The sequence below is a fragment of the Physeter macrocephalus genome, chromosome 8 (genome assembly GCF_002837175.3).
Source record: "Physeter macrocephalus isolate SW-GA chromosome 8, ASM283717v5, whole genome shotgun sequence".
In the NCBI taxonomy this organism is placed as follows: Eukaryota; Metazoa; Chordata; class Mammalia; order Artiodactyla; family Physeteridae; genus Physeter; species Physeter macrocephalus.
Genome location: NC_041221.1, coordinates 79,597,334 through 79,624,246, shown reverse-complemented (window position 1 = coordinate 79,624,246; position 26,913 = coordinate 79,597,334). Strand labels below are relative to the sequence as shown.

General features: G+C 42.0%; 1 protein-coding gene across 12 annotated transcripts in view; it reads left to right on the top strand.

The window, feature by feature from the left end:
• The window catches only part of LHFPL2 (LHFPL tetraspan subfamily member 2), a 183,917-nt gene that overhangs the window by 32,068 nt on the left and 124,936 nt on the right, over nucleotides 1-26,913 (top strand). The window contains exons 1-2 of one of the 12 annotated variants that reach the window (XM_055086631.1): nucleotides 21,576-21,779; nucleotides 23,060-23,282. The exons of 9 other annotated variants lie outside the window; for them this stretch is intronic. The gene's annotated coding sequence lies outside the window, so the exon portion shown is untranslated. Of the gene's footprint in view, nucleotides 1-21,575; nucleotides 21,780-23,059; nucleotides 23,283-23,593; nucleotides 23,908-26,913 lie in introns of those variants that run through there. 2 more of the 12 variants (XM_028493012.2, XM_055086630.1) reach the window with 2 other exon arrangements.

Here is a 26,913-nt window from a genome sequence, read left to right as displayed (position 1 = left end):
CGCAACGGGAGAGGCCACAACAGTGAGAGGCCCGCGTACTGCAAAAAACAAACAAACAAACAAAAAACCTTTCTTTCCTTGAATCTGGGTGGGCTTGTCACTCCTCTCACTAGTAGAGTGTGACAAAAAGTGTCAACATGTGACTTCCAAGGCTAGGTCATAAAAGGCCATGCAGTTTTGCCTTGATGGTGGGAGCACTGCTCTTCAAGTCCTGAGCCGTCATTTAAGAGGTCTGCCCTATGGTCATTGTGGCAGGTACTCCAGGGGACAGTTTCGGGTAAACTCAACCTTCCAGCCAGCCCCACTGACATGTGAATGAAGCCATCTTGGACCCTCCAGACTAGCCCATCCATCTACTACCTAATGACCCCTGCCATTGCTGCATGGAATAGAAGCATCACTCAGCTGCTTCTTGCCCAGATTCCTGGTACACAAAATGTGAGACACTATCAAAGTTGTTGTTTTAGATGACCCCTAATAAAATAAATCAACCACTTGGTCTAGTGTGTTATGAAACTTATTCTAGAACCTTCTTGAGAGGTGGTTTCTTGGTCTTCTAAAGAAATTTTGAAGGGTAATCATGACTGCACATGTTATGCCTCACTGCCGTCTGTGATGCTTCTCGGGCATTAAAAATATTTTAATTTTAACAAATATTGCTTAATAACCACTATTCAGCAAATAAAAGTGAAGTTGCTGTGGTTTAATCTGGAGATAAGGGTCAGAGCCCTTGCCTTCATCTGGTGCCTTATGCCACATTAATGCTCTCTTTGCCCAAGGCAACTCTTTGGAACCTCCCTGAAGCTGCACAGTTTGAAAGAGCTTTTCAGTTATTCTTACAAGATTAGATCAATTTGCCCTAAAGCCAGTACTGGGGTTGCATGCACTCTAAAAGGTATGTCTCCTGGAGGTGATCAGAATTCAAGTATAGGTTGTAAAAATGGAATCTTTGGGAGTCTGGCTGCGTGTCTGTGTGCTTGTGAGCAGCCAGAATGACTGTCCCTTAGGCTGACCCAGTTAGGGAGGGAAAACATACAATTATTTGTACTTACCTTTTTCTTACAAGAGAACTGATAGTGTCCTTGTAAATGTGAAGTTACTGGCACCTTTAAGAAGCCTGGAAATAACATAATGACCATCATAAGAAGAGACTTGTGATGCTTCAGATTTTAAGTGTGCATAATGAGTTCTCCCAGAAGCCAGGGTTTGCTTCCGGAAAGTCAGGATTAACAATTCACATGTAGGGATCATTTCTCCTAACTTAGGGCAGGTGGGTGGGGTGGGCTGCCCACATATAAACAAGTCCAGGTTGTTAGGGGTATATGGGCGTCCAGGATGTCACTGTTGATGCTGATGTCAGTGACGAGCATCATACTAGTCTCAGGGACTGTTAGCTGTTATCTGACAAGGAGAGTGGTAGTTACCTTCTGCAGAGCCAGGGAGGACTGCTGGTGAACGTCAGGCTGCCTTAGGGTGAGCTGGAAGGCTACCCACATTCTGAATTCCTTGTAGCATCCTTTCCTTTTCTCTCTGGGATGTGTCAGTTCACAGTCCAGGGATTAGGGGGGCTGAGCATCTGTTGGCATGGTGTTCTGAAATTTGGATATGACTACCTTGGAATTCTTGCCAGAATCCCTTTCTGGCTTTGTGATTTTTGTGTTAAATGTCCTCAGAAGCAATCCATAGTCAGAATGGCTACAAAGAAAACCTGAGAAAGGATGTTTGCATTTGCTAAGGGAATGGGAGAGTGGGGAAGAGAGGAATAGAGGGAAGAATGAAGGAGGAGAACAGGAGAGAGGAGGAATGGGTGAGGGGCTGGAGGACACAGTGTGACTGTTGATCCTGAGAGCATGAGTGCCACTGGCCCCTTCAGATCCCACATCCTGGCACCAGCTTTGCAAAGGTGAGCTCCCTCTGTGTCGTCATCTAGGGGAGTTACCTTTGGGTGGTCCTGCTGGCGTGTTGCCTCATCAGATGGCAGAGAAGAGAGGGCAGGCTGAGGAAGGAGTGTGGTTGTGTTTATTGCATTATCTATCATTATGGCCATCTTGGTTATTTGTATTTTTGGAGCCAAGTGAGCGGTTCCCTTTGTGTCAGAATAGAGGTTCTTATTAATTGTAGTACCAGGTCTTGGCTCCAAATTGGATTTTTTATTTTTGGACAACTGAGTTCTTTTGTGTTAGTCTGAACAAAGGGAAGGGCTTCTCATCTGTAGATTGGAGATCGTCTGGCAGGTCCTAAGTTAATTTGAAATCTTGGGCTTAGAGTTTATGAAAGAACAGATTAAGAATGCCTACCATATATGGATTTGTTTTTATTTATTTATTTTTTTAATATTATTTATTGATTGAGTTTTGGCTGTGTTGGGTCTTCGTTGCTGTGCGCGGGCTTTCTGTAGTTGCGGTGAACACGGGCTACACTTCGTTGCGTTGCGTGGACTTCTTATTGTTGTGGCTTCTCTTGCTGCAGAGCCTGGGCTCTAGGCTCCTGGGCTTCCGTAGTTGGAGCACATGGGCTCAGTAGTTGTGGCTTACGGGCTCTAGAGTGCAGGCTCAGTATTTGTGGCGCGCGGGCTTAGTTGCTCTGCGGCATGTGGGATCTTCCCGGACCAGGGATCGTACCCTTGTCCCCTGCATTGGCAGGCGGATTCTTAACCACTGCGCCACCAGGGAAGTGCGGATATGGATTTGTTTTTAGAAAACAGTTTTCTGTCAGTTGCTGAGTTCTGATGACTTCGCAAACATTTGGATTGTTTTTAGTCGAATTGCCAAACTAACAATGCAGCGTTGAGGCAGGGGAAGGGAGGAAATATGGTATGTGTCTTCCTCTTGTCTCTCCTTTCTTTCTTCATCTGCCTTTGCTTTCTAACAGGTATTTTTTGTTTTAGTTTTCTTGATGTCCTTTTGATTTGCTTTTCTGTTTACTGTAATGGTTCTGAGGCAAACCCAAACACTCTCCTCCCCTGCCCCTCCACATTCCAGGGGTGTTTGGATCTGGAAGGGGGGATTTTAGGATCCCCAAAAGCTTTTTAGGATTTCCCAAAGGCTTTTAGGAAATAGGGACCAGGGATCCTAAATGTCTACATAGGAATCCCTCCTGAAATGTTAATTAATACTGCCTGCATTGTAGATGGCAGTCAGAGGGTCTTCCACAATTTATGGTAGAGAAAGAATCTTGACCCTTGATTTATAAACTGTGACTAGCTAAGATAAAACAAGCTAGTCGAGTTGAGTGGTTAAAAGGCCAGGCTTTGGAGCCAAACTGCCTGGGTTTGAAACCAGCGCTAACATTTGCCAGCTGGGTGATCTTTGGGAAGTTAACCAGCTCTAACGTTTCCCAGCTGGGTGATCTTTGGGACACTACTTAAAGTCTCTTTGCCTCAGTACCCTCATCTGTAAATAGGGGTTAATAATACTTCATAGGGGGCTTCCCTGGTGGCGCAGTGGTTGAGAATCTGCCTGCCAATGCAGGGTATACGGGTTCAAGCCCCGGTCTGGGAAGATCCCACATGCCGCAGAGCAGCTAGGCCCATGAGCCACAACTACTGAGCCTGCGCGTCTAGAGCCTGTGCTCCGCAACAAGAGACGCCGTGACAGTGAGAGGCCCGCACACCGCGATGAAGAGTGGCCCCTGCTCACCGCAACTAGAGAAAGCCCTTGCATGGAAACGAAGACCCAACACAGCCAAAAATAAATAAATAAATTAAAAATAATAATAATAATACTTCATAGGTTTTTGTGATGACCGAATGGGTTAGAATGATACTTGGCATATTTTAAGTATTCAGTAGTTACTTCTTTCTAATAAAATATAATTCTAAATGATCTCAAGGCCTTACCCCTATTCTTAAATCTTTTAGTCTTTTGTTTTCTTTTTCGAAACATAAGCTATATTGATGGTCAGATGTTTATATTTACAGACCCAATATGAATTTTACCACAATTTAAAATTCAAATATAACAAAATGATTCAAGAGTATTTCTTTTTAAAAAAATAATCTATCTTTGGCCGCGTTGGGTCTTCATTGCTGCACGTGTGCTTTCTCTAGTTGCGGCGAGCAGGGCTACTCTTCGTTGCCGTGCGCAGGCTTCTCATTGCGGTGGCTTCCCTTGTTGCAGAGCATGGGCTCTAGGCACGCGGGCTTCAGTAGTTGTGGCTTGTGGGCTCTAGAGTGCAGGCTCAGTAGTTGTGGCGCACGGGTTTAGTTGCTCCACGGCATGTGGGATCTTTCCAGACCAGGGTGTGAACCTCTGTCCCCTGCATTGGCAGGCGGATTCTTAACCACTGTGCCACCAGGGAAGTCCCTAAGAGTATTTCTTAAAAACTTTTAATGAAATTGGGTAGAGTCTTGCAATAGAAACAATGTTTGTATGCTAGATACCCTGAGAAGAACTTGTAATAGTCTGATTTAGGACTGCTTTTCTAATTCTAGCGGTGGCGCTAAAAAATAGATTCTTTCTCCTTAAAATGAGTGGGTTTTACCCAGAGCCTCAGATGTTCAGAGTATGGGTAATAACGAGCTTTCTTGACCTTCCGCACCCTCCTGAGACCCAGTGGAGATGAGCCCCCCTAGCCACGGAAGGTGGGTAGAGTTGTTCTAGTAGCATTTTATCTGTTGGGCCCTTCTTCCTAGGGGTCCAGCTAGAAATGGTGCCCATGCAAACCAGGCCAGTCTGCCCAATGGCATTGAGGGAGACCAGACCAGATTCAGGGCCAGGACTGTCCAGGTATATTTTACCCATGAAGGCTTTTAAAACTTAGAGCTAAACCCCATCATCCACTAATGTTTCTAACATAGCATTGCCGCCCAGGCCATCAGTCAGCAAGCATTGTTTCGAAGTTCTGTTCTTCAGTTATTGTAGAGTACTCTCTGGCGACCCAGGAAAGAAAGTGCTGTTATTATTATTCTTCTTTTTAAAAATTCTATTATTTATTTATTTATTTATTTATTTATTTATTTAACCCACTCTGGGTCTTCATTGCGGCATGTGGGATCTTTAGTTGGGGCACGTGGGATCTTTTAGTTGCAGCATGTAGGCTTCTTAGTTGCGGCATGCAGGCAAGACCAAACCCAGGCCCCCTGCATTGGGAGTGTGGAGTCTTACCCACGGGACCACCAGGGAAGTCCCGGAACTGTTGTTATTAAGTGGCATTTGCCTGGGGTATACTAGGCCCCAGGGAGGATACTGACCAGGTCTCTCCTTCAAAGACAGCTGTTGACTCCTTCCAGTTATTTTCCTGGTAATCCTTTAATGGTGATATTAACATCCCCATTTTGTACCTGATGAAACTGAGTCACAGGTTTAACAACTACTGACACCCCCACCCCCCCCACCCCCGCAAAAATAAGCTTCCTAAAAACTTCCTCCCCCCATCACAAACAATTCCACCCCCAAAAAAGTTTGACAGCTTTCCCAAGATTGTACAGCCAATAAGTAGGAGAACTGGATTTTGGACCACATCTATGTTTGATCCAAAGCCTGTTTTAAATCACTACTTTGGCCTTTCTCTTAGTATGAAATAGACATGGATAGTCCATTTTGAAATGGATTTAAAAATTTGAAACTGAGAATAACAAACAAGCACAGAGAGGTGGAAATCACTCATGATAGGAGAAGGTTGACTTTATGTAAACAGAAGGCAGTAATAATGAGCATCTGTTTTATGCCAGTCTTCACGACCTCCCTATAGAGTATTAGATCAATCTTACAGATGAGGCAATAGAGGCTCAGTGAGTATAAGTAAATTGTGTAAATAACACAACCAGTAGGTGAAAAGCAGGAATATGAATTCTTTTCTCACCACACCATGCTGTGAAAAGGCTGGGAAGGCCTCATTGCCTCATCACTTCCAGTCACTCCTAGGGTACATGGGACAATCCTGGAATTAAGACCCAGGAAAACCAAGTGTATCTTCCAGGCTTCTCACTGTCTTATGGAATCAACAGCCGTTACCTTAAATTCATTTCTCATCCTGGAAACTTACCCATGGCTAAAGAGAAATAGCCCACAAGGGAGGAAGAGGACTGGCAAAGGAGGCATGACCTCTAAGTTGTCAGTTCCATGGACTTGGCCTTGTTCCTGTGGCCTCTGCTCTGCAGAACCTGGAAAAGAGCCAGTGAGAATTGGCATTCTTTGCACCAGCAAATGCATCAACTTTGATGCACGACTGCCTGCCCCACTGAGCCACCCCATCTTTCTGGTGCCTTATCTGCCAGGAGGACCTGAGGGTTGCCAGGTGTGCATGTGTTGGAGCTCACTGGGGAGGAGAGGCTGGGATGTGTCTGTCTGTCCTGGAGCAATTAGTGGACCATCCCACATGCATCGTGAAGGATGGCTCTTTGCTCAGCCTTAACTCATTAGGAAATCGCTATCTCCCCAGCTCATTTGGTGCTGGCCTTAAGGGCAGTGTAAATAGAGGATCAAGTACTGCTGTAAAATGGAGTCCAGTGCTTTTGATTCAACCCCTGGCACCAGGCCTCTGAGCCATCATTACAGGAGCTGGTTTCATAGCAATAATTCTGGGTATTGGGGCAAGGAACGGCAGCCTTTGTGTAGGGGAAATATGCCATGGGTAGGTAGTTGACTGCTTATTAGTTTACTCTTTCAGCCAAATTATTTTTGTTGCTATTAAAAATTAATTTTAATAATTGCTTTTGGATCAAGCTGTTGAATAACTGAGCCAAGTTTTCACGCCCAATGAACTTTTATAGCAAACTCTCCTCTCTTTATGGGGTTATTATGAGGATGATACTTGTAAAGCACTTTAACTGCTTAACAGAAGGCTCTGGATAAATAGTGGTCGTACTTTCAGAGTTTTGGATCATACAGTGGCATTCCAGTTCTAAAAGATGCAGATCATACTCTCCTACTAACCATTTACTTTGGTGGCTATTTTCCTATTTTTAATTTCTATAGAGCCACCTATGCAAAAGACTTGGAGTGATTTTTATTTTTCCATAACTTTATTCAACTGTTTAAAAAAAATCTCTTTGAGAGGAAATGTTTTCAGAGTATCAAAGTTTGAATAGTAAGTAGATAGTTGAAAATGCTCTATTGTCAATGAACAGCCAACTTTGCATTAGTGTGTAACAAAATGTCTAGTGAAAGGGGAGTCCTTTACTATCAAAGAATGTTGTTTTCCTACTGTTCTCTTCTGTTTTGCCTTTCATCTTAGGGAAAACACCAAAACATAAAAATTGTTGTTTTGTTCTTTCAGAGAGAAATACAATCCCTAAAAGGGACTAGCATACAATTGTACTGTGGGTTTTTAAAGAGTGAAGCACCTATTTTGTGTGTGTGTGTATAGTCTAAGGGCTTGTCTGTACCACATGTGGGGAAAATGGAATTAGAAAAAGACTCCCCTTTGTGGCCTCAGTACATTCTGAGTTTTAGCTATAGATTTTCAGTAAGACTTAAAGTTTGAGCTCCCACATGATCCATTATACACGCAGCAGCTGTCGGGATTGTTAAAAATGTAAATTAGATAGAGTACATTCATCCACTGCTTAAAATCTTCCAGTCCTTTCCTGTTGCACATAGGATAAAATCCAAATTCCTTGGCATGATGCATGAGGTCCTGTCTGCTTTGCCAGCACCAGCTCATCCTGCTCGAGTCCTGAGACCTTTTTCCTGGTACTTAGCCACCAAGCTCCTGCCCTACTCAGGACCTTCACATGTGGCCGTTTGCCCTGAGATGCTCTTGTCCCAGGTCTCTGGTGTGCCTTCCTGAGGCTTGGGGCTCAGCACTACCCCCCAGGCTCTGGCATGTCAGTTATTGAGAAAAGAGCTCAGAAGCCTCCAGGGCCAGGGTCAGGTGGTGATTCTTATCCCAGCAGGGTGTAGAGACGGACAAGGAACAGAGGTCAAGGCCCAGGCTGAGTTCCACTTTGAAAGTCTTTCTTCTGCACCTCAGCCTACCTTGACCTTGCCCTGCTCTGTACTGTCCTTGGAGCCAGGCCACACAGTTTAGAGCTGCCTGTTCCCTGGCCCAGTCTGCTGTCAGTTTTCTGCTGGCAAGGCAGGCACTGTCATCCCTTGCTTGATGAACACTGGAATTATGTCTTGTTTGATTTTAAAAACTAGTGCCTTGGAAGAATTTATACCCCTATCCGTTTGTTTGATGGCTTGTAGCAATTCATAAACTATTTTTTTTTTTTTTTTTTTTTGCAATAACTAAGCAATGAAAACTGAATCTGGAGCTGTACCACTTAACTCTGCTTCTTGCTTCTTGGGAAGAAACACTTATACATCCTATTAATGCCCAGGCAATGCTCTTTTCTTTATTTAGGGTCTAATCATATCTTCTTTTTGCCATGTGATAGATGTCAGCATATTTGTATAATCCCTGAATATGGCAAAAAATCACATTTTTAAAACAGATTAAGAATTATTCAAGAATGCACAGGAGAGAGGGAGAGGGAGAGAGGAAAGAATGAGAGGGAAGGGGGTGGGGAGGGGAAGGGGAGGGAAGAACAGTAACTGCTAGAGAGACTCTTCTTTGCTGCTTTAATTGTTAGAGAGATTGGACTTTGAGGTTGGTCTACATTGGAGAGACTACTGATGGCGTACTTTTCCCTGGACTATGTAGCCTTCTTGCTTAATATCTTTCTTATTTGCTGATGCCCTGAATTTTTGGAATATTTGAAGAGGGGGCTTCTCCCCACCCACCTGTAGTGTGTACCACAGTTCTAGACCTATAGTCGGCCTCCATTAGGGACCTGTTAACTGGTAATTGTTTAGATCCTTTGCTCCTTGAGTGGAATCTTGCCAGCACAGTTTACCCTTGAACAATGCAGGGGTGAGGGGTGCCAACCCCCCTTGCAGTTGAAAATCTATGTATAACTTGACTTACCCAAAACTTAACTACTGATAGCCTACTGTTGACCAGAAGCCTTACTGATAACATAAGCAGTCTATTAACACATGTCTTGTATGTTACATGTATTATGTTCTGTATTCTTACTCTAAAGTAAGCTGGAGGAAGAAAAATGTTAAGAAAATCATAAGGAAAATACATTTACAATACTGTACTGTATCAATACCGTAAGTTCACATCATCTGTTTACAAGATGAATCGTCTGTCAGTACCTACATCAGTATTGTCTTATATGATGCAAAACACTGTAGATGTTATATGTATTGTTAACACTAGACATCAGAAATGAAGAGTGTGAAAAAGAAATTCATATTTATTTTCAGGTGTAATGATTCATGCATTGATAATGAAGAAGAAGCAATGTAATTGCTTTATGGTAGCCTAGTGTAGTAATCAATGTGATTGCTTCACAGTAGCCTAGCCTATACACTAATGAGTGAACCGTTATACAGTTTTTATGGCATAGTCATTAATAGTACAGTATTGGAAACATTGTTACTTTTTTAAAAAACCACTTACCTGTGATGATAGGCTGATACACAGTTTTCTCCAATTACAAGAGAGAGAGGCATATTCTACGGTAATGCTTTCTTTGAAAGCAAAGTTATAAAACCATAAGAAAATGAACACATTATTAGTTTTATATTAAGTATTACCTTAATGCCCATGTAAGTATAGACTAGTATCTACTTCTATACATCCATGACCTACCTGACTTTTTCTTAATGTTTTTTGATATTTCTAGGCTATGCCATTCGTCTGTAAGTTTTTAAAATTGTCACAAATCTCCAAAAAAGTTGACAGTACATTTATCGATTAAAAGCCTGTGTATAAGTAGACGTGTGCTGTTCAAACCCGTGTTGTTCAAGGGTCAACTGTATTTGGTGGGTGTGCTTAGACCAAGTCTTTTCCGGTGGCCATGGGCTGCCTTCTCTCCTCTCTCTTCTTTCATCACCTCTGGGTAAAGTTTCATTTTAGCACCATTCCCTACCCGGACAGAGCACATGCCGAGTACAGAGGGCCCGCCTGGCATTCCCTGAACTAGGACCTGCGGTTCCACCTGCCCCTCGGGGAGTCACGGAGCAGGAAAGTGCGTATGTGCTGCCCAGAAGGCTGGTCCAGTGGGCTCAGGTGGGGCGGACTGGAGGCAGCTCTGCCCAGCTCTGTCCAGGCCAGTCTGGCTGGAGGACTCCAGGAGTGCTGGGAGCTGTTAGCCAGGCAGGCTGTTTCTACTCAGCAGCTGCTGATGTATGGCTGTGAATTTTCACCCTATGAATAAAGGATGACTCTTACTGTCTCTAGAAAAAATTCCTTTTTTTTTTTTTTTTTTAAAAAAAGATATATTAGTGACTTTTTTTCCCCCCAAATGGAAGAAGCTTAATTTTCTGGTTTCTTTTCTGTTGTTTCAAAAAAATGCTTAATGTAGAAAGTTCAAACAATACAGAAAAGTACAGGTAGAGGGCAAGCCATGCCAAGTACTAACCTTCTAAAGGTAATTATTGCCCATATTTTTGATGATTATCATACATATGTACACACAACCTTAGATACACGAAATCATATTACAAGGCATTGTTTTATTCTTTGCTTCACAATAAATTGTGGTAGTCTTTCCATGTCAGTAAATTTAGACACCTCCTTTTTAATATCTGAAGAATATTCCATTTTATGAACGTGCTGTGGTTTATTTAATCAAACTCTTATAGATGGAATATTTTCCCTGTTATGAATAATACTCCATTAAAGGTCCTTGTACTATACTTCTCTAATGATCTCACAGGGTAAATGGATTAAAACTACTGAGTCAGAGTATTTTGGATTTTCATGCAGGTTGACCAACTACCATCAGAAAAGTTGGACCATTTTTTATTATCCCATAATGAAGGAAAGGCCTTGCTGACTTTCTTTAATGTTGTACTTTAATGTATTTTATTTTAAAAAATATTTATGTATTTATGTATGTATATATTTATTTATGTGGCTGCATTGCGTCTTAGTTGCAGTACGCAGGATCTTTGTTGTAGCATGCGGGATCTTTCGTTGAGGCATGCGGGCTCTTCATTGTGGCGTGTGTGTTTCTCTTTAGTTGTGGCACGCGGGCTCAGTAGTTGTGGCATGTGGGCTCTCTAGTTGTGGCGCACAGCTCTAGAGCACGCAGGCTCAGTAGTTGAGGCACGTGGGCTTAGTTGCCCCACGGTATGTGGGATCTTAGTTCCCCAACCAGGGATTGAGCCTGGGTCCCCTGCATTGGAAGGCGGCTTCTTAACCAGTGGACCACCAGGGAAGCCCCTTTAATGTATTTTAAATGATTACATTTTCCAAACTTTTTAGCTACTGTTTTTTCTTGGCAAATATATTTGGGATAACTACATAAGAAGAGATTTAATGATTAATTTTGTAGCTTCAGTGGTTAAAAACCAAAAATGAATATCCAGTGTACATTTTCCCTCACATTATTCTGGTATGCAGTTGTATCTTTTTTTGGCTTTCATATTAAGTAGTCACCACATTGGAAGTTATGTAATTAAAACAGTGCCCCTTTTCAGTCTTTATTTTGAAGAGTCTGTCATGCTCCATATTTTCATATTACTCCTAAAACTTTGCCAAAGAGGGCTTTTTGACAGTAAAAGTAGCAAATACTATTTTGCAATTTGATAGGGATTTTAAAAAATAACTCTGGAGTTCTTATTTGGAGGTGTAATCTTCAGGTAGTATTCTAGCATTTCTACCAAGGAAGCACTGCTTTCATGACCATCTCTGGTTTCTTCTAGAATGCTTTCTCCGTTCCTTTCAATCTATGAGAGTTTTCCCAGATCCATGTGATTCATGACCTGTTGTTCCACCTCTTTGAACTTTATCTCCTTGATCTCATTTGTCCATCCCCTGGTGTCACCTGAAACTTTTTACCAGTTCATTGGTTAATTGCTTATCTTTCTTTTACACTTTCTTGAGTTCATGTAATGATAGGGAGGGATATCATGTATCTTCTTAAAAAGCTTTTTTGGTGTGTGTTCTTTTACTGCCTGGAGTGATTTAACATTTGAAGTTCATTATGTGCTCCCTTTGTCTGGGCCTTACACAGGTCCACAAAATGCAGACTTTGGCTGTTGAGATTATCGCAGTACCAAGGTGCAGGCACCTTTAGCTTAAGGGAAAAAAACAATACCAACTTCGTTTGTTTAGAACCTTATTTGGAATTTGCAGGGATGAGTTTTAAAGTGGTTTGGGAGAAATTTTTCAATGTCTTCTCTCCTCATTAGGTAAAGCCTTCCAGAGGAGACAGACTTTTCATGCTGAATTTTGATTTAAAAGACTGGGGTCACTAACTGGAGGGCAGGGATAGCTATTGAAGAGGCTAGTCTAGAATAACATGGGAATGAGAGCTGGGAAACAAGAGCAGGGGAGTAACACAGAAAAGATGCACAAAAAAGACATCTTGGAGAAGGTTCGTGGAGCAGATATGGCAAATTTTATTTGTAATTAGATCATAGCTTTTTGTGTGTGTGTGTGTGGTATGCGGGCCTCTCACTGTTGTGGCCTCTCCCGTTGCGGAGCACAGGCTCTGTGGCCATGGCTCACGGGCCCAGCCGCTCCACGGCATGTGGGATCTTCCCGGACTGGGGCATGAACCCGTGTCCCCTGCATCGGCAGGTGGATTCTCAGCCACTGCACCACCAGGGAAGCCCCATAGCTTATTTTTAAATGTCCTTTGTTCACGTCAGAGTGGCAAAGTATAAACCTATGGAAGGAGATACATGACAACTTTGGGTGTGGATTCGTAGAAGAGAGGGGTTTGTGGTAGACCCAATGAGGCTGCTATTTTTTCACACCCAGTACTCAGGCTGCAGGGCAAACCAGAATGTGGGGGACTTTAATTGGGGATGTTGAATAAAGTGTTTGCTCATCCATCTAGCTGAATGCCAGGGTTCCAGGCTAGAGTTGACTACTCTGTGACAGTTCATGTTGTTTTCTCGCAAACAGCTGGATTCCCCCAGTGTCTAAGCCTTCTCAGGGTGAGTTGTATGAAAACAACTCTTTCAGGACACTAAGGTACTAACAAACTGTTGCTTAGTGCTATTTAATAACTCACAGTCTTAGTGCAGTAAGTGGTAATTAATTACTGACTCTTTGAGCCACTGGGGAACCATTTGGTAATTACAGCTTCATTGCTGTTTAATAAATTTCTGTTGTACATTAAATAGCGCTCTGCAGTAATTCACGGCCTAGTCCCTAGCGGCAGAAAAAAAGTTACTGCTGCTTCTGGAGATGCTCGTCTGAAACCAGACGGTCACTTAGGCAGGGAAAGTAAAGGTGCAAGAAAATCTTTCAAATTAATGGTGCCTGGACTTCTGGATTTCATGGACTAGTTTTCTTGTTTTTTTGTTTTGTTTTTTTTAGTGTTTAGAGACATACTTAGGGTTGCTAATTTTTTGATTTTGTCAATTATTTTTCCCCTAAAGAAGCCTGACTCAAGAGCTCATTGCCTAGGGCATAGTGGGCACTTGGTAAACACCAGCTGAGTTGAATGGAGTTACGCATTTTAGGACAGACTTTTTGCTGATGATACCTGTTTAATTTTATTCCTCTTTCATCAGAGCTCATACTGGAGATGTTAATTTTGTAAAATGTGTTCTTGAATATGGCTGACTAAGGAAATTTCACTTTATGTGGGGATTGTGAGGGTTAAATAGCAAATGTGGAAGCTTTGGAAGGGCATCAAACCAGATTGTAAATGTAAGGTAGTTAATATTGTCCACTGACAGTACTACACAGAAATGATTAATCTTGGATTATATTAAATTCTGGGGAATTCTAAAATTTAGAGCTGATTAATCTAAAGATAACTTATCCTCAGGTTGTTGTGTCTTGATTCCTGAGCTAAATTTATGACAGGTCAAAGGAGAAAGTCTTAAGATTGATTTAATTAACATTGATACTTTAAAAAAGAAGCATAAAGCCTGCCTTTTCTGTGATTTTGCCTATCATAGAAGCTGGATGTGTCATAAGGTGACCTGTCTGAATTCTGTCCAGTTTAGGTGGTATCGTGGTCATGGTGGTGGTAATGGTGACACAAAAAATACTAAAAATCCAGGCTTCCCTGGTGGCACAGTGGTTGAGAGTCTGCCTGCCGATGCAGGGGACGCGGGTTCGTGCCCCGGTCCGGGAGGATCCCACATGCCACGGAGCGGCTGTGCCCGTAAGCCATGGCCGCTGAGTCTGCACATCCGGAGCCTGTGCTCCGCAATGGGAGAGGCCACAACAGTGAGGCCCGCGTACTGCAAAAAAAACCAAAAAACAAAAAAACTAAACTAAAAATCCTGGTGAGTATTTTGAAAGATAGTGGAAGGAATGATTGGCAGCTAATGACATAGAGAAGTGGCCCATGGAACAGGTTCCTGGAATGGCTGATGCCCAGGTTGGTGCCATCTATTTCCCAGATAGATGTCATCCTGTTTGGAGGCCAAGTGATGCATCAGTGCATGTCTTGCTTCTAATGACCACCAGCTTTTGAAGTTGCATTGATTTCCTGGATGTCCTGTAGAATGTCTCATTTTGTCAGCAAATCAACAGTTAATTGAAACACTTTTCATTAAACTCCTCTTTCTAATAATGTTTAAAACATAATTTAAACCCTAGGCAAACCATGGCTTCTGTCACCTGGCTTCAGAAGCCCATTAATACAGGCAAAGTCTACTACAGTGGGGCTGGAAAACCTTTTCTTACCCTGGAGGTAATGGAAACCTCCCATCACATTTTCTGATAAAATTTTAAGAGATGAGTTTTCAGACGCATTATTTTGTACAGGTTCATTCAGCAAATTACTAATGTATGAAACTGTAAACACATTGATCAGACATAAAGTTAAGTACATTCTTGAGAAAATTCACCACATCTTTAATCCTAGCGGTTTAGTGCTATGGTTTAAGTAGAAGGGATTTAGAGAGTTCATAAATGCAGGGAATAGAATAAGCAAAAAGGATTAAAGGAAATGTGTCCCAAGCAGCACTGATGTAGAACCTCGTTCCTCATTACTCTCCCCAGGGATCCTGCTGGCTTTATTGTAAAGCCAGCCTTCAAGAAGCCACAGAGCAGACAGGTATTTTAATAACACAAATTAAGAAATTAATTTTAATGGTCAGAGTGTGCATGTGATATTGGTGTGAATACAAGGTTCTCTGATCACATAGCAATCTATTACCTGTCTTTGTTTTGACTTTTTACAGTTTGTGTTTGTTCAGCCGATCACCGATCAACAAACTATAGCAGATTGAATTCTCCTGTCTCTGTCTCTGCTTTTGGTTCTGAGATTGTATCCATGTGAGATTGTTTTATGGTTTTAAGTGGTGAGCAAGTACTATTGTATTTAAAATATTTACTGTTATTGTAATTTACATTCCATATAGATGCATGAACCACATTTAGCTCACTTTGAATAGCCCATTTAAGAAATTGACCCTTGAACAATGTGGGAGCTAGGGGCACCAGCCCTCCACGCAGTTGGAAATCCGCGTATAATTTATAGTCAGCCCTCTATGTCCGTTCCTCCATATCTGCAGATTCAACCAACCAGGGATCATGTAGAATTGTAGTATTTACTGTGGAAAAAAAATCTACATGTCACTGGACCCATGCAATTCAAACCCGAGTTGTTCAGGGATCAACTGTATTTCATCATTTTGTGTGTCATAGTGTGCTCAACTAGCCCCATATTAGGGCATTGGAACTCTTCGGTTTGAGGCTGGCATAAATAATCCTGCTGCAAACATCTTTAAGCAGATTGCCTTTCCCATTGGAGTTCGTTCTTGGGGCTATATTTCTCCAAGAGAAGTGCCTCCTGGTGAAGGGTGTGGACTCGTGTAGCCCTTGCTCCATTTTGCTACTTCCCATTGGCTTCAAGCGCCCTCTGCGGAGATGTAATGAGAAAGAGAAATACGGCTGGAAGGAAAAGGAATTGTCTCTGAGGTGTGGAACCTTTTTATTGGTTCAACTATCCGAGAACGGTAGTTGTCGGATCTCTAAACTGAGGCTCTGCCTGCTGTGAGCTTAACAGATGAATTAGACATTTGGAGGTAGCGGTTCAGAGCACAGGCTGTGGGGTTAGCCAGGCATGGCTTCACCTCCGTGGCCTCAGTTGCCATTTCATAAAATGCTTATGTTAACACCTGCCACATCGTGGGTGGTGGTGAGGTTTAAATGAAAGGATGTGCTGTAAGGTGACTCACTGACAGAGGTCTGGCTCACGTTCAGTGCTCAGTGCGTGTAGCTGCCGTGATTTGCTCTCACTTGGGGCCTGTGGCAGCAGACCTCTGACGTGGAGTTCATGCAACGTTGGCAGGTTGGTCCCCAAGTCCTTGGGCTCCCGGGTGTGTTCACTGAACCCCAGGTCAGTGCGCTTCTGCCTGGGCTAAGTCCTCACCGTACGGCTCATTCTCAGGTTTATACGTTGAATGAACATTGGTGGTGAAGGGCCTCTGTGGCTCAGACTTCTACACAGAACTAAATCTAATAAGAGTATCAGCATCTCTGTGTAGCAAACTTAGACCATCCTTTTTTTGTTTGGTGAAAAAAATGGAGAAATTGAGAAGGATGTGTTCCTTTCAATTCTGTATTTTCTTAGCTTGAATAAAATGCCTGTAGAGAAGCGGGCAGGTAAGAATTTTAACTTACTCGGGGTTGATAAGAAAATGTTGCACCTTTCACTTTCCTGTGACATTAGAAGGAATCCATCTACCTTAAAACCACCTAATTTTATCAAGTCCAAGAAGTGTCAATGTCATTTGGACCTTAATTTTTTTTTTTCTTTTCTTTTCTATTTCCCTTCTTCAGTGCCTTCATCGTCCCCTTTAACCATATGTGTACTTTTGGATCAATGACTTGTCTTTCTCCAGAATTTGTATCAGATATGCCTTCTTTTTCTGGAAGTTTCAGTGGAATGCCTTTTAAGTATGGTACCATATTTCGTTAGTATTTTGGGGGGTTAGAGTATAAACTAATGTGTGTGTTTTCCACATAACTATATTTTTTGAAAGCACTTTTCAATTTTTTGGTTTTAAAGAGTTAAACTTCCCCACCCAGTTACTCTTTGGTATTGAGGGTCCAGCCACAGACAACATTTACTCTTGTTCAGCAGTGTTTAAGTAGGAATGTGGTGACTCTCTACACCCATGTTTCCACTGCTGGAGGGACTGAGGATCTGAGGAAAATGACTTTAGGGTGAGGAGACTAAAAGGCTGGAGAAGAAGCCCCCATCCCTCCTCAGTCCTCTGGCTTCTCTTCTTTCTCCAGCAAATTAGCAGGTGGCCTGAGGAGAAGGCAGCCAACATGGGGGGTCTCATCCTGTGTTGGCCCTAACCCTGAGGAATGCTTGTGAGGGGTTGGAAGGATTTGTATTGTTTTGGTTTTTTTCCCCTTCTAATGCTGTTGAATTCATCAGTGGTATAAGTTTGCTACATAGAGATGTTGATACTCTAGTTAGATTTAGTCCTTATCTGTTGGTTCTTAAAGAACTAACATCTTTCTGTTGGGGTTCTGCCTCACTCACCAGAGCCCTTCACTGTGAGTCTTAATTCCTATACAAACCTGAGAATAATTTGCATTGTTCGTGGGCACTTGTCCTGGGCAGAGGAATTCAGTGAATGATCCATGACTCTACACTCTTGGGACTGTCTGCTCTGGGACCTACATTCTCAGTGGTAGTTTTGTGACCATGGTAGACTCATCTCAGCTTAATAAATCTCAGGCCAAACCACATCACCCCTTCAAGAAAAGGCATTTGTTCTGTTACCTTACTGTCACAAAGAAGTCAAGAGTCCAAATATTTATCGTCCTCACTGACACCTCACCTCTCCTTTTATCACCAGACCAAATGGTAGGCGTTGTTCTACTTAATTGTATTTTCACAGTTTTTCCTCTGAGACTTTCCTGCCTGCTGTTACTTGATCTTTCAGACGTGAGTGCCCTCCTGGCCTGTGGGGTCTGGCAAATGGCAGACCTGCTGGTCAAGTGTTACGCAGATTTAGATATGATTCCCTTTTACTTTTTAGCGTTTGGGGAGTTTCAGTTATTTCTTTTGCTTTTTTAAACAGCTAATTTAAGTTCAGACACAGGCCAAAGTAGAATGTTGTCCTGGTTGTCTACTGTTTATGTTCATTGTGGAAAGTATTTTCTCTGAACATTTACTTTAGTTACCAACTTCATAGTATTTTGTTGGTACTGTCTCTCTGAAGGGGCAGGTGTATTGTCTGCTTGCGTTCATTAGTCATTTCTCTCTATGAAAGCTTTATGATTTGATTTTTCAAACTCACAGTAGAGAAACTATCCTTTGACTTGGGTTATAGTTTTAGCTCCTGTTTTCATAACCCCTAACCCCAAACTGAAGAGCTTACTGATCAACTCTTACTCTGAACTTTGATGTGGCCGTATATTGGGAGAACACCATGAAGTAACAGGGCTTTTGTTAGAATTGGTATCTAGTTTGCTTACTTGACAAGAATATATCTGTAATTTTATTTGAAAGGCTCACTTTTAAGTGAAAAACCTCACATTGAAATTTTCAAAACTGTTTGGGAATTTAGTAACTGCAATGCTTTCAATTTCAGTCTTTCAAAATAATTTTCATACAAGAAAAACTTCCCTTTATTTGATCTCCTGTGTTCCCTAAGAAGCATCTCTTTCTGAAGAGTATATTGCCTCTCATTATTATTATTATTTTTTTTTTTTTGTGGTATGCGGTCCTCCCTCCGTTGTGGTCTCTCCCGTTGCGGAGCACAGGCTCCGGACGCGCAGGCTCAGCGGCCATGGCTCACGGGCCCAGCCGCTCCGCGGCATGTGGGATCTTCCCAGACCGGGGCGCGAACCCAGTTCCCCTGCATCGGCAGGCGGACGCGCAACCGCTGCGCCACCAGGGAAGCCCCCTGCTCATTATTAATCTAAGTGAGAGATTAATTGCTGAAAGTCACAATTAAGATTTGCTTGGCCACTTAAAATTTTGTTTTAGTCAGAGATTTGACTTCTGAACAGTCACTTCAAAAATTTTATCTTTTCAGGCATTTTCTGAAGAGAACTCCAGAAACTGCCAGTGATTTGGGGGACAATTTGAAAAATCCCAGATTTAAGGGCTAAGAAGCATTCAGAATGGCTGAGGTCGTTACACATGCAGAAGGACGTCTCATTTTCTACACCAGCTCACAAGCAGACAAGATCCCAAGGCTAGGCAGTAAACCTTGATGTTTCTTATTCATTTAACTGTTGGGCTGGCAGGCAGAGAGAGCCTGTGTATAGATATATGGCCTCTTCTTAACAAAGTTCTACCTGCTAGGAGGAGGGTTTATCCTTGGCCGTTTAATCTTGGGAAGTTTTTATCTCTAGGAATCATGGAAGTCACAAATAAAATACCATTTCACATTAGTTGAGAAAATAAAACTATATAACCCTTGGAAGGACAGAGGAATGACGTAACAAAACAAAGAGCCCAGCTGTGTCAAAAAGGGGCTGGAGATCAGGATGCTGGGCTGACAGTTAAGCACACCAACAGTTAGAGCTCAGCATTTGCTGTGACTTGTTGCTTGAAAAACTAGGGATAACTGGACCTGGATTAACTAACACACCTGTTGCTGAAATGACTGTATGTTCACATTTTGTGAAATAAGACTTTCTCATATCTGAGGACTTTGCATAAATGTAATAATGCTAACCATGAAAACAATATCCTTTATTTTTTTAACCTTGGAATATTATTTGAAATATAACATGAAATAATTCATGAGGTTATTGGTTAATTGGTGGATAGACATTCATGATTATCCATTGCTCTCACTTGAGAATACTTAGGAGAGTACTATTCCGGAACTCCACTAGAATGCTTTCTCTACCAGAATGCAACATTAGACAGATCTGTTTTGTTTTTTTTTTTTTTTTTTTTTTGGGGTATGCGGGCCTTCCTCTGTTGTGGCCTCTCCCGTTGCGGAGCACAGGCTCCGGACGCGCAGGCTCAGCGGCCATGGCTCACGGGCCCAGCCGCTCCGCGGCATGTGGGATCCTCCCAGACCGGGGCGCGAACCCGGTTCCCCTGCATAGGCAGGCGGATGCGCAACCACTGAGCCACCAGGGAAGCCCGACAGATCTGTTTTGATCAAGTGAATTAAATTGTGCTATGAAAAGAATCTCATTGTGAGGTTGCCTTGACCCAGAAGTTCCTAAATTGTCCCTGTCTTGGTGCCCTAAGTGTCTTGATAATGTTTTCAAAAGAAATGCCTAACAGTTTTGTTTATTAAGTATTGATAGATAAGTACAAACAACCTACTAAGTATTAATGTCCTAACAACTTAGTTGCCATTTGAAAAAGTAATACCTATAAATTGAAAAAATATATATGTTTTTCTCTTTACAAAATTTTAAAATTTATTTCCTTCTTAAATACCCACCATTATTTGCTAGTGGGATGTGTCACTAAAACCTTGGAATTAGATTGGACACTCCCACCCTTATTTTTTGCTCCACATTGATTTTCAGATATACTTGGCTTGGTATCATAACAATTGTAAAAAACTCAATTTCACAAAGATAGGATGTCATCAAAAGTACAATCTGTGAATTAACTTGAACTAGTCATTTTTACAGTGTCCAGCACTTCACTCTGTTTTCTTTGAAAAATTGAAATACCCTCCATCCTCCTGTGAATTCACTGTGGCTCACCAGGGCACCTTGGCACGTACTGTGGGAAACCTGGTGTTAACCTGTATTTGTTCTCTATAACTAAGTCAGAGTTGCCTGAAAGGGCCTGTGTATTTAACTGCATTATCCAGAAGTTGCCTCCCATTGTTATTTAGTTTGTTGTTGTCAATTTTTGGTGACAACAAAAACATTTCTAGACTTGGCCTCCTAGAAATTATTTTTTTTCCTTTTTTAAAAAAAATTATTATTGGAGTAAAGTTCATTTACAGTGTTGTGTTAATTTCAAGTGCACAGCAAAGTGATTCAGTTATACATACGCATATATATATATTCTTTTTCAGATTCTGTTCCATTATAGGTTATTATAAGATATTGAGTATAGTTCCCTGTGTTATACAGTAGGTCCTTGTTGTTTATTTTATATGCCTCCTAGAAATTCTTATTCTGTACGTTTGGGATGAGTGGGTGGAACCCAGGTATCTGCATTTTTAACAAGCTTGCCTGGCAATACTGATGCATGTGAGGTTTGAGAACCACTGAATTCCATCACAGATCTCTTAAGTTCAGGAACCATGTTGCTTTTCACTTAAACACCTTCTTATGCCTATAATATAGCATAATGTACATTTGACAAATGTTAATTGAATGTATTGGACTTACTTATTGTCTCTTACTTCACTTCTCTCTCCTTCACAACTTCTTTTGTTCCATCCCTTAAAAGGGGGAGCCGGGGGAGCAGGAGGAAGGATTGGGTCTGAGAGTTTTGTGACTTTCCAAACCTCTTGTCCACAGTCTTCCCTGTCTACCCTGCCAGTTCCTCACTCTCCCACACATATCCTTTCATCTTGTTGAATCAGTAGCCCGTATTCCCTGAGATACACTTGGTACGTTTCTCTCTCTATCTTTCCTTCCTTCTGTCCCACACTAAGAGATATAAGTTTCCTAAAGTGGGAAGAACTCTGGGTTTGGGAGAAAATTGAAAAAATTTATATGTTAGGCTAGAAGAGCCTTAGATTATGATTTGATACAGTACTTCCATTTTAGACTTGAGGAACACAGAGAAGAGATGTGATGTACTCAAGGTCACACAGGGAGTGAAAAGCCCCGCTTGGAAAGTGCATCTCCTGGCTCCACGCTCAGGGCTGTTTCCACTCCCCGCCAGACCCACCTCATTTCTGGGGGTGCTACAGGATCATCTGTGAGTTTTCCAAGTCCCACAGATAATTCTGGTAAGGACCAGAGGCTGATAACCAGACTTGGAAATATGCTTTGCTCACACATTTATCATGTGTAGTATGTTAAATATTACTTTGTGTTTTATTTAGTCAATACTTACAAATTGTTACCTTTTAAATGTCTGAATTTTCATTTCATATGAATTTACAGACTGTGGAACATGGACAACTTAGAGTCAATATTTGTGTTTTAATGGGAAGAAGGCAAAAACTTGAACAGAAGAAACTATCAACATTGTCATAAAAGGAGGAATTTGTCTTTTCTGGATGCTTATTTATAAATTACATTCTGCCAGCATCCAAATGTGGTTTGCTGACCAGCCAAGCATTTCCCTGCTCAGAGCCTCTTTCTCCTTCTGGATTCCTAGCTGGGGTCTGAATGGTTGGGCTCTGGGGGCCTGACTTTTGGACGGGTGGGACATGGCTGTAGTGGACATTTTCACGCAGCGGGGTGACACCTTCACCCCTAGGCAGAATTGGAGTGATTAGATAAGACTCACGAGGATTGCCCAAGGAAGATCAGTGATTTTTACTGTGCTTCTCTTTATCACATTTCTGGTATATTTTAGAAGAGATAAGACCAACTTACGTTGAAGGAAAATTGGGCACTGTGAAACTCATGAAAAATACTCTTGGAACTTTGGAATTCCAGGGCTACTTCATTCAAATATTCTACCACTCATTTGTTCCTGCATGCTTCATTCATTTACTCAGCAGAATTAAAGTCTCTCTGAGAGCTCATCCTCCAGGAGCTTCTTACCTCCTGCGAGATGATGCCAAGCTAGGTTATCTTAACCAGGCGTGTGTGTCCTGGAAGTCCAGCCTTCTCTCTTGAGAACTAATCTTGTAGCTGTGCATCTTTTCAATTCAATTTCAAATAATATTTGTTTGCCTTTAAAGGTAGACATTATAATGATAGTGGAGGAAAAGAAATTTATAATTTGGATGTCATATGAAGTTGCTTGTCATTTATTATCTCTTGTGACCTATTTCTTCAGTCCAGAATAGCTGGAGAATTGAGAATGCCACTTTTTTTTTTTTTTACACTGATGAAGGAATGTTTCACCTGTATTATCTAATATAATCAAGAATTAAAAAATAAATAAATAACTTAAATCCACAGATAAGAGTGATATCACTTAACACCATTATTGGTAATGTAAACCCCCCTTTCTCTCAGACTACTTTTTCCCAGAGGTGCTTATAAGGAAAAAAATGTTATTTGATATTGGGTTTCTTTTCTGGTTTTTCCTTGTCTGGAATCTCCTCTAAAGATGGGCAGTTTCCGAGAGAAGGAATGCCGTAGATTCTCCTGATGCCATCCTGAACAGCCAGGACTGCTCGTCATGTCTCTCATCACTGAGACATCATCCATCATGATAGAAAGAGTGTGCAGATTCCAGGCGGCAGAAATCCATCCACTCACTGCACTAGAGTTGCCTTTAAGCGCTGATGTAGCTTAAACTGCGTTTGACCTGGTGCTTCGGATTCAAGCCAGTAGGTGACTCATTATTTCAGATGTTTGGTTTGTGCTCTTATAGTTGAAGCAATCTGTAAGGAAAATAGAAAAGCCTGTTGTAGAAATATGGTCTGTCTCCAGGAAGGAGAATCCCTGACTCCTGACTGGGGGTGGGATGTCAGCACAGGGCTCATCTAACTTGTTGTTTTACTTTAAATCCTGGTTTGAAGTGATCCTGGCAACTGTCCATCAGCGTGTCAGTGGCATTGCTGGTTGTGGTTGCATTTTTTTTTTTTTTTTTTTTTGCAGTACGCGGGCCTCTCGCTGTTGTGGCCTCTCCCGTTGCGGAGCGCAGGCTCCGGATGCGCAGGCTCAGCGGCCATGGCTCATGGGCCCAGCCGCTCCGCGGCATGTGGGATCTTCCCAGACCGAGGCATGAACCCGTGTCCCCTGCGTCGGCAGGTGGACTCTCAACCACTGCGCCACCAGGGAATCCCGTGTGGTTGCATTCTTGATTGTGAGTTCAGAACATGCTGGGTACGAAATTTGCTGTCTGGTCACTGAGAGAGAGCTGTTCACCCTGAGGATAGGCCAGCCAGGCACCGGTCACCAGGCTCCATCCGGAGCGAGAGCAGCGAACACAGTGCTCACACCCATTAAAAGGTTAATCTTGTCAGATGGTTTCTCTCTGCACTTTGGGATGTTATATGCAATTATGTTCTTTCTTTGGTCATTGGCGTCTGTCCATCTTCTATAGGTGATTTAGTAATTGTGGAATGTTTAGCTTTCTAGAATCAAACTAAGACTATTGTAAGATGTTGTTTTAAAAATTATCTTCAACTCTTGCATTACGTTTTTAAGTGAAACATTCTGCTAACTTGTAAATGTGTCTCTTTTTTCTTATGTCTTGGTTCTTAACTATCCCAGGGGAACACTTAGGAAAAATTATCGAATCCCTCCCCAAACACTGTGGTATAGGAACTGCTGAAGATTTGTAGCTCTGTGGCTATGAACTCACCGTTACATGCCGTTGTAGACTTATAGCCATTATTACTTTGTTACAGTATTTTGATTAATTTATTAGATGGTGACTGGGTGTCAGATGCTTGTTTTGAGAGCTTTCAGCTGGTCACATAATAGATTCTATCTTTTGGGTATGTGCCAGGAGCCCCATTTAATCCTCACGGATACACTAAACAGCATAATTTACAGATACAGTGAATAGCCAGTTCTCAGAGAGGTTAATTAACATGCGTACGGCCACACAGCTAGCAGGTAAGAGCTGGAAGAGTTGACCTCTCACCCACACTGGCGTGATGAGAGGATGTGTCTCAACCAAAAGCTCTACTGCCTGTCCCCTAAACACGAGGGGGCAGACCTACCATGCCACCCAGTGCTGACTGTCCCACAGCCTCTCAACTTGTCTTCTTGCAGAAGAGCAGGATAGCATAATGGTTAAAAGCAAGGGCGATGCCCGAATTCCACACTTATTAGCTTTCAAACCTTGGGCAAGTTCCTGAGCCTTTTTATGTCTTCCTTTCTGCATCAGTGGATAAGACAGTGCCTGCGGTTGTGAGGCTTTAAATAAGTTAATATCTTAAAGTGTTAGAAGAACAGCTCATAATAAGCAGTATGAGAGTGTTTGCTACTCTTGTATATTATCTTGAGGTCTGACTAGAATGAGAAGTCCTCTCCATCTCTCTCTTTCTTGCCTTATCAAGCAGGAAGCCCTGGGTTAGCTCATGGGAATGCTTCAGAGCAGGGAGGGTCCTGAACTGTCAGTTGGTGAGGGCGGCCCCCTCAGGCCCCAGTCCAGTCTTTACCCTCTAGACCATGTGTGTTGCTCCCAGGTTCTTCCTCCCATCCTGGGTCTGTCCAGTCTCTGGTCCAGTTCCTGTTCTCCCCAAAATGTGTGTGTCTTCAACCTCTACCACATGTGCTATAAATACACCGTGGCCCATCAAACACTGATTGAGTATCCCAGCCTGTTGTCCATGTGTTTCACCTAGTGTGGACACAATGATGTATCATAAATTATGACCTCCCAGAGGCAGGGAACGAGTCTGTGAGGACCTTATAGAGCAGTTTTGTGTTGTTTTTTAAATTTTTTAATTTAATTTAATTTATTTTTTTATACAGCATGTTCTTATTAGTCATCCATTTTATGCACGTCAGTGTATACATGTCAATCCCAATCTACGAATTCATCACACCACCACCACCACCCCCTGCCGCTTTCCCCCCTTGGTGTCCATACGTTTGTTCTCTACATCTGTGTCTTCATTTCTGCCCTGGAAACTGGGTCACTACAGCATGTTCTTATTAGTCATCCATTTTATGCACGTCAGTGTATACATGTCAATCCCAATCTACGAATTCATCACACCACCACCACCACCCCCTGCCGCTTTCCCCCCTTGGTGTCCATACGTTTGTTCTCTACATCTGTGTCTCAATTTCTGCCCTGCAAACCGGTTCATCTGTACCATTTTTTCTAGGTTCCACATATATGTGTTAATATACGATATTTGTTTTTTGCTTTTTGACTTACTTCACTCTGTATGACAGTCTCTACAAATGACACAATTTCGTTCCTTTTCATGGCTGAGTAATATTCCATTGTATATATGTACCACATCTTCTTTATCCATTCATCTGTCAATGGGCATTTAGGTTGCTTCCATGACCCGGCTCTTGTAAATAGTGCTGCAGTGAACATTGGAGTGCATGTGTCTGTTTGAATTATGGTTTTCTCTGGGTATATGCCCAGTAGTGGGATTGCTGGGTTGTATGGTACTTCTATTTTTAGTTTTTTAAGGAACCTCCATACCATTCTCTATAGTGGCTGTATCAAGTGCAAGAGGGTTCCCTTTTCTCCACACCCTCTCCAGCATTTGCTGTTTCTAGATTTTCTGATGGTGCCCATTCTAACTGATGTGAGTTGATACCTCATTGTAGTTTTGATTTGCATTTCTCTAATAATTAGTGATGTTGAGCAGCTTTTCATATGTCTCTTGGCCATCTGTATGTCTTCTTTGGAGAAATGTCTATTTAGGTCTTCTGCCCATTTTTGCATTGGGTTGTTTGTTTTTCTAATATTGAGCTTCATGAGCTGTTTATATATTTTAGAGATTAATCCTCTGTCCGTTGATTCGTTTGCAAATATTTTCTCCCATTTTGAGGGTTGTCTTTTTGTCTTGTTTATGGTTTCCTTTGCTGTGCAAAAGCTTTTACCTTTCATTAGGTCCCATTTGTTTATTTTTATTTTTATTTCCATTACTCTAGGAGGTGGATCAAAAAAGATTTTGCTCTGATTTATGTCAAAGAGTGTTCTTCCGAAGTTTTCCTCTAAGAGTTTTATAGTGTCCGGTCTTACATTTAGGTCTCTAATCTGTTTTGAATTTATTTTTGTGTACAGTGTTAGGGATTGTTCTAATTTCATTCTTTTACATGTAGCTGTCCTGTTTTCCCAGCACCACTTATTGAAGAGACTGTCTTTTCTCCATTGTGTATCCTTGCCTCCTTTGTCATAGATTAGTTGACCATAGGTGCGTGGCTTTATCTCTGGGCTTTCTATCTTGTTCCATTGATCTATGTTTCTGTTTTAGTGCCAGTACCATACTGTCTTGATTACTGTAGATTTGTAGTATAGTCTGAAGTCAGGGAGTC